Below are 8741 nucleotides of genomic sequence, written 5' to 3'. Positions count from 1 at the left end.
GTTCATGTTAGAGAGAGCATTAGTTCAATGGTGCAACAACCAAACACAAAAATTAAACAAAGTGGCAATGATCACCTTTCAACATGACAAGAACTTAAACTATCACAATTAATCACATATCATTAAGTTCAGGTGATGCATTTTTATTTAAACATGACATGGTGAAATAAACACACAAACTGAAAATAAACAAAAAAAATACTACGCACACCCAACACACGTGCTGAAATAAATAAAGAAAAGAAAAGAAAACTCAAACCACACGCGTGCGTATTTATTTGGTTCCTTTGGTCTTCAATCCAAATCATCTTGCGGCAGCTCACAATGTGGCTTCCTTTGCTACTAGTGCTCGTAAAATCCCTGCTCGTAGTGCTCATGCGCTCCATCTTGATACTGATCCGAAGGCACACGTCCCATCATACCGAACTGATAAGCGATGTTTATGTTCTCATCTTTGATCCTATCGGGGGCTTGCCTCATAGTATCTGCATCTTGTAAGTTTCTTTGCACATACGCGGCTATGGTGCACGCACCTCTCTGTGGCTGTGGTAGGTGGCTGAACTAAGAAGATAGTGGAGCATACAGTGGACACCCCTGAAAAGGAGGTAGTATGTAACCATGAAAAGCATATGGTGGCGACGATGGTGGGCATGCCGGTTTCTGAAATTCTGGTCATGGTTGATACGCCGGCTGCTGAAAATGTGGTGCAAATGGATCTTGCGCCCATGCTTCTGCTGGCGCCTCTAGCCAAGGCTCCTGCTGCCATCCTTCAGGAACTCCCTCATAACTTGGTGCATTTTGGAACTTAGTCTACTAGTAGCTTGAGCTGGGTGGGGGTAATGATACTTCTGGAGCTACTTGCAAGGATGAGCCTTCTTCAATTCTTTATCCTCTTTTTTCTTACTTCACGGGAATTAATATTCTCTCTTCATGCTAGTCGGTTTTGACCACATGATAAATTCCTAGTCTTCTATCAGGCAGTTTGACATTAGTGACCCCAGCTGTATAGCTATTTTCTTCATCATCGCCAATCAAATGTGCATTCTTCATGGTCTTGGCATCGATACTTCCAACTTTTATAAACCAACCAGGGAGCCTTTCAATATCCGGCTTCAAACATGATGCTTCTTCAATTCCAGATATAGCTTCCGCATGCCATCTTTTAATCACCATATAGGAGGGGTCAATGACTTGCTTCTTCACAACTGCACAATAAAGCCAGTTCAATTCTGGATCAGTAATCTTGGTCTCCTTCATCCTTCCTGAAATACGATGGCACATCCAGAAATGAAATATCTGCAGAATGTGGTTGCAAATATTTTTCCTTTGCCTATTATCCTCCTTTGAAATTTTATTCCAAAACTCCTTCAATTGTTCTTCTTCTACTTCTTCGAGTTTTGGGGCCTTTGGATTGAAACCCAAAACTCCTGTGATGCTGCCATATGTGATAATCTTTTCTTCATCTCTTATCCTAAAGGATAAGCATGGAATTTTCTCAGTCCCTTCTTTGTTCCACCTCATAACTTGTTTCATAGTCATGAACATCTCGACAGCCACATCCTTTTGTACACTCGTGGGACCGTTGAGAGCAAATTACATCCAACCAATGTTGCTCAAAAGCTTGTAAATATCATTGTGGAACCCAATCTTCTGAAGAAAATCATCATCGAAGTCCTGGTTAGCAACAAGTCTTCCTTCAATATTCTTGAGCCTCTCCTCTTCCTCCTTGCTCTTTATTGTGAAGTCGTATATCGACTTCTTTTCGGCATAGCCACTTTGAGAGCGAGTTGCTCATCTTGAAGTTTGTGGCGCAACTTTGGGAATTCCATGCGGTTCATCAAACCACATGGAAGAGTTTCTAGTGTTCATTCCACCAAGTAGCATTTGGTCAATGTGTGGTGCCTCCATGTTAATGTCACCACCTCTCGACAACTCGGAGACCGAGTACCACCGCGAAGCACTCGACATAGATGAAGCCTTGGCCAACTTCTTCAACCTTCCAAAAACCTTCCAATGCTCTTCATTGCTGCACACTTCAAGGAAAACACTTCCCGAGGTTTCTTGCTGACGAAAAATATGCACAAGAGCAAGGGCTACCAAGACGTGCTTGATGAAATTTTTATTTGCTTTAATTTTTGTGTGTGAATGGAGTTTCGAATTTTTCAGAGGCTAACCAAAGGTGTTCTTGGTGGAAAAATAGATGAACAAAGAGCTGAGTGACTTACCTGGCAAAGGACACCACAACGATGCTTAAAAAGACCCCAAGCCGATCAGCCTATAGCACACCAGGCCGATCGGGCCGACATGTTTTTGCCCTCTAGTCCCCATGTTTCTTCACATGGACACTTTCTCATTATTGCACCCAAAATTCAGGTCTTCACGTTAAGGACACCGTCAAAACAACCTCCACCTCTCCTTTGTGTTGTCACTTTGCTCAAAATCATGCACCTATGTGTTATAGACTTATTTTTTTCTTCAATCATACTCAATGCCTTGTCCTTTAATCTACAACAAACAAGCATGACAGGCCACTACTTGTTTCTTTATGTATGTGTGGTAGTTGGGAGTGCCTCCATAATCATTCCCGTGATGTCAAATCAAACCATTAGTGTTAATGAAGCTCATAAACCCTCCAAATTATGTTTAGATGCTTAATCATTCTCTAATTTTGAAAATTAAAAATTAACTCAGAGCTAGCAATGAGTTCAAATATATTTTAGAGGAGTTTTGAAGTATCCAAAACAAATGTAAGTCAAAAAGATTTCTGACTACATCAATTTTGGTTGCACCGGTATCGTTTGTTCTCATGAATTAAGATGAAGCAATTTCGATTTCAACCACGGGGTAGTCGGTTTAGGTTCTAATTTTGGCTAAAAGTGAGAGAAGGATTTTGAATGAAATAAATCAAAGCTGGTCGAGAAAAATTCTAATTCTGGAAAAACCGATGAGTTTTTCAAGTTTAAGAAAACCAAAATCCTAAGGTTACGTGAGTCCAAGGATGCGTCAAAAATTTACAAAGTAAAAACAACACGGGCTCTACTCGTGTGTTTATCATGAGGAACAAGCTGGGCTAATCATTATGGTAAAGATGAAAAGTCTAATAGTATTTGGATATTTGGTTATGATTTTTCAAGAAAAATCAAATAAAACATGGGATGGCTCATGACATTGGTTTATGAAAAAGGGAGGAATAGAAAATGACTGAGTGAATAACACTCCAAAAACTCCAAAAAGGTATACCAGGTATGATGTAGGAAAATCTGCGACTCACTTACTTGAAAATTCAAATGCCTTCAGGTTATCCTCCCAGTAGCTTATTCTTGACTCAATGATCAGGTTGCCTCCCGCAAAGCGCTTCGTTTATAGTCTATAGCTAGACTCTTCAATTCTTCACTTTGGACCAGCGCTTGGTGTCGGCGCTACAGTCTTCAGCACCCACTTCTTCACCATCTTTAGCTTTGATGTAGGCACAGGCTTCGCTACCTTTTTGGTTGTAACAGGCTGGCGTTCTTCCTTCTTTTAGACGATAGCAACTTGCGCTGGCTTCTTTTCTTCTGCCATCTTATTCTTCTTCTCCTACTTGACATGACGGTGTGGTAGTATATACTTGCTAGAAATCATGTTGCATACCTCAAGGCGTGGGCGAAACTTGAATGTGCTCATAGTGCCATTAATATCAAACTTGATCTCGCCCTTCCCAACGTCTATGTTTGCTCTTGCGGTCTTCAGGAACGGCCTTCCCAGGATGAGTGGGAATTTAGTTCCTTCTCCCATCTTGAGTATCACGAAGTTAACAGGGACAAAGTGATTCCTGATCTTCATAGGTACATCTTCAGCAGTGCCTTCAAGATAGCGAACAGTGTTTTCCGCCAACTCCAGGCACATAGCAGTTGGTTCCGGCTCCGACAGCATAGCTTCTCGAACACAGCTTTAGGCATGACACTCACACTTGCACCAAGATCACATAATACCCTTTCGAACGTCATCACTCCCATTGAATACGGGATGGTTGGACATCCCGAGTCTCCCTTCTTCTCGGGAGCTTGATTAGCGATCGCAGCACTGCACTATTCTGTCATCTTAATATGGTCTGTAGTGAACTGCGGGATCTCTTGCTTGTTCATTAGTATATCTTTGAAGTAGTGAGCGTATGTTGGAACTTGTAGAGCATCTAGCAGTGGCATATTGATGTTAAACCTGCGCACAAATTCAACAAATTTTTCAAACTAGTCGTCAATTTTACCTAGATGATGGTGTGGCTTTGCTAGCAGAATCTTGGTGTCGTCTTGATCAACCATCTCAAACTCTATCTCTTCTATTTCAATTTCTGGAGCTGGGGTAGGTGTCTTCTCCTTTGAAGTTATCTCTACTTCAGCAGCTGGTTTAGGCTTCCTAGCTCCCGCCGAACGTTCATGATCTTCTGTTTCTTTTCCTGAGCGAGTTTGAATAGATTTAGCTGACTCTGGATTCCTCGGTTGTCCTAGCAACTTCCCTTCATTGCTTGTAAAATGCCCAACTAACTGTGTAACTTGAGTCTCCAACATCTTCATCATGTTCATCACTTGGTGATTCGAACTTCTGACCTTTGTCACCTTGCTATCAATATTTTCCAGAACCTTGTCCATAGCTTTGAACTTAGTGATAGTGTCTTTGTTAATCTTGCATTGCTCTTCCATGAACTCCTTCAGCTGAATGCGTAGAGGTACCATATTCTGGATGGATGAGCTTGCATTGCATTGAGGTCTATTCTATCCATACCGAAAGTTAGATGGTGGAAACCATTCTCCCTTCTTCATGTAGTCTAGCAACTTCGCTTCTTCTGGATAGTTCTTCCTAACATGGCCGTAGTCACCACACTTTTCACATATTAATCTTGCTTTTGCTACCTTCAGGTCTATAGCATGAGCTTCTTTTATCTCCATCTTCTCCAGTCTCCTCATCGGCGAATCGATCTTTCCTTCGAGTTATTGATTATTCCCCACTTTCAACACACCTTGAGAATTTCCATGTGGTTGAACTAGGAACAGGCACCCAGATGATGCCCATGCATCATTGTCTACAACCTTCTTGAATAACTTGAAAGCTTGAGTTGGGATGAGGTCGATGATTGATCCTTCAGCCGATGCGTCGATGATTACCCTTGATGCCGGTGTTAGCCCTTGGTAGAACTTTTGAACTAGATCCTCCGTCGGGAACTTATGATGTGAAACTGCACAAACGTAGTCATTGAAGCGCTCATAGGCTTCAGCAATATTCTCAATAGAGTACTGAGCAAAGGTAGCTATCCTGCTTCTCAGATTCTGAGTCTTGGCTGGTGAATAATGTTTTGCTATGAAGGCTTTCATCAACTCATCCCAATTCTAAATTGTTGCTAGCAGTAGAGAATGAAACCATTAAAGCGCTCTTTCAAGTAGAGAGTAGGAAAACAATCATGCTCTTAGTTGATCCTTATTAACTCCATCCATATCGAAGGTGTTGCATAGCTGCGTAAATACTTGTAGATGAAGATTAGCATCCTCCTTCCCAGTGAAAGGTGAGCTTTGCACCATCCTTAGTCTTGAATTATTGATGGTGAACGGTCGTCCGATGCCATCCAACTCACGGATAGGTAAATCAGTGATATTTGGGATGCACAACTCCCCGATAGTATGCTCTGGCTCAGGTTGATCTCCCATTGTAGGTGCTCCGGTACTTCTGGCCTAACTGGCACAGCTGGCACAACTAGCGCCCCTCTTGGACTTGCTGGTGGTGTCGACTTTAAAGATGATGATGATGATGATGATGATGTTTTTGACACTTCTAATTCTTCCTCTTGGTATGGACTTACCTGTAAAGTTTTTCAAAATAATCCACAAAATTTTTCAGCTTGTTGGAGAGGTATCCGTCCATCTCTTGTTAGCGTTAGTGAAAGCAAACACATATATACAAGAACTAGATCTAAAATTTTGATTGAGATTGCACAAAAAAATTATTAAAAAGAAAAGACTGAAAAATCATGAACAAAAAGTTATGTCTACATATGCTTAGTTAAACTAGACGACTATTAGTTCCTTGGCAACGGCGCCAGAAAAGATTGTTAACGGCAGTTAGCACGCCAATTTGTGAACCATAAGCGCACGGATCAGTTGTAGCTCTTCCCTTAGAGTACTCCCCCAAGGTTTATCAATCTGTGAAACTTATAGCATAAGATCTATTTCAACTCATATGCTTCAACACAGTTCATAATTTCTTTTTACTTTGCATCTCACCTCATATGCTTCAACAAGTGTTTACTTTAACTCCTAGTCTGAGCTATGCGTGACATGGAAATTATTATTATCATCGCTTACTACATACGTGTATACACGGTCTATAAGGTGATACATATGCATATTGTAAGTTAGTATTTTCTACATTAATAATGATAGAATCATGTAATGGTGCACTTTTGATGATTTTTTATAATAACAGATGTGGACAATTTAGATGCATATTTAGGGAATTACTTTATGTTATTTTTAATTGATGCATATGTGGGTAATTTAGATGCAAATTTAGAAGATTACTTCATATTACTTTTTATAATGGTATAGGAGGGTAGTTTAGATGGATATTAGAATGCCAATATAGATTTTTTTTCATAACAAAATAAGTGGATAATTTTTTAAAAAAGCAAAATAGATCAAATAGTTGTTATTATTATGATTATTATATTCTACCAGATTGATGACCGTATTTTTGTTTGTATGAGAAATTTTAAGATTTATCTGTCTTTTCTAACGTGTCTTGTGAGTATTAACATGGAAATGAGAGAAATTACAATTAGTGATAGTAAAATAAGATATGAAAGAACCGCTAGCCTGCCTACCAGATCAGTACTACCCTATTCAATAATTTTTACACAATGGTGGAGCTTGAGCTCATAGTTAGAGATTCCTGATGCTAAGTATTTAGTGAATTAGTCTTTTTTTAGTGTAAACTCATTGGCATCTTTAACATCTCTAAAGTAATGCAGTTGGCTAGTGGGCGCACCCACCTTGGTCTGCATGAAGCCCGCCCCTGTTTGTACGTACGAGATATGAGCAAATATCTCTGCTGCATTTGAGCTGAAGAAGCTCGTCTTCCATTCCATGCGTCACATCATGATAGCAAAACTACAATAACAACCTCGATGTGCAATTTGCAAAAAAAAAAAAAAACTGGCTGAATTGCAACGACCGATCACTAGGCATCGATGGACTGAGATTTCAGTCGTCGGTGTGGTAACTTGCGCCATGATCGTGCTTGCGACGCTGACGGATCGAGTCATGGTGCGGGTAGAGGGATGTGTTGTAGCGTGATTCCAGGGTGAAGAGTGTTCCTATTGGGGTGGCGATCATCACTCACTTTGGTGGCGAGAAAATTGAGCGGCTAATGGTAATTGGATTTCTTAATGGCATTCTATCAAATCTTTTATGGGGATATGGTGATCACCTTTTTCTTTACTTTTCTTTCCCCCTTTAGGTAGCCACCTCTTGATGTGGATGCTAGTAAATATTGTCACTTGTCATGACAGATTTTTTCAAATTAATGGTTTTTCTCCTAATTTTGGAAAAAACCAAACAAAGGAATTTATGTAGCACGTTTATGTAGCACTTCCGTAAGCGTTTCAATCACCCTCTTCAATTCAATTCAGAGATCAGAAAAATTAACGAGTCAGAGCATCTCCAAGAGAATGACTATCCCACTTTCTAAGCTAAAATTTGGCAAGTCTACTGAAAAAGTGTGCTCCAACAAAGTTGCTATTCGGATGGATATCTCATCCGACTTGCCAAATACTCACCTAGACTCTCCAAACTTAGCAGGTAGGTTTGGCTTGCCAAATGTGGATCCAGGCCAAAAATGGAGAGTGCAAAATGAAGAGTTTGTTGTAGTGTGAAATGGAGAGGTTGTTGGAGTGGATAGAGAGTGTATATTTTTAGAGAGGAACCTAGCTATTGGAATTTGGAGAGAGAAATGGATAGTCCGTTGGAATGAGCAACTCAATATGGAGAGAAATCTTTTTGCCAACTTGATTAGAGAGTCAAATGCAGAGTCAAAAATGGATAGTTTGTTGGAGTTGCTCTTGTTGCAGCAAATGGTCTATTTCTTTTTCTTCTATTAATGAATAGACACGTAGCTCTCCCTCGTATTCCGAAAAAACAAATTTTGAGATTGCCTTACATTTTGTACTATTCACACTTTGTCTGTGAACCATGGATGTGTGAAGAGCGAGCAATTACACACGATGTTAAATGCTAATAGAATGCAAAAAATTAGTTTTAGTATGTTTCTTTAATGTTACCCAATTAGTTCTAAAAACAACTGAAGAAAATTAACGCACATTTGCCACGATTATCCTACACAATATCAATACGGTACATCAAGAGCTCCTTGCCTCCAAGACTCAGTGTATGGACAACAACTATGACAAAGAAGTTCTGTCAAATGAAATGAAGGCGAAGAAGAATGGAGGAAAGCTGTTGTCCCAGTGGTCTCCAGGCCAGATACGCGCATCTTCCTGAATTAGTTCTTCTCTAGACACCGTGCCCAGCAGAAACGGCAGTTTTCCTGCTCTGCATACTTTTTTAAGCTCACTGATATCTGAGGTGAAAGATTCCGGTGACCACGCACCGAGCTAGAGGAAGGCTCATCGATGGATCTATCTACAAGCTCGATTGCTTCAAGCCAATCCAGCAAGGAACTGCACGTACACGGTACACTATCCCCTATGCCTCGTACGC

This window comes from Setaria viridis, chromosome 4 (genome assembly GCF_005286985.2).
Source record: "Setaria viridis chromosome 4, Setaria_viridis_v4.0, whole genome shotgun sequence".
NCBI classification, from domain to species: Eukaryota; Viridiplantae; Streptophyta; class Magnoliopsida; order Poales; family Poaceae; genus Setaria; species Setaria viridis.
The sequence above is the reverse complement of the archived record's forward strand: the minus strand, read 5'-3'. Positions refer to the sequence as shown.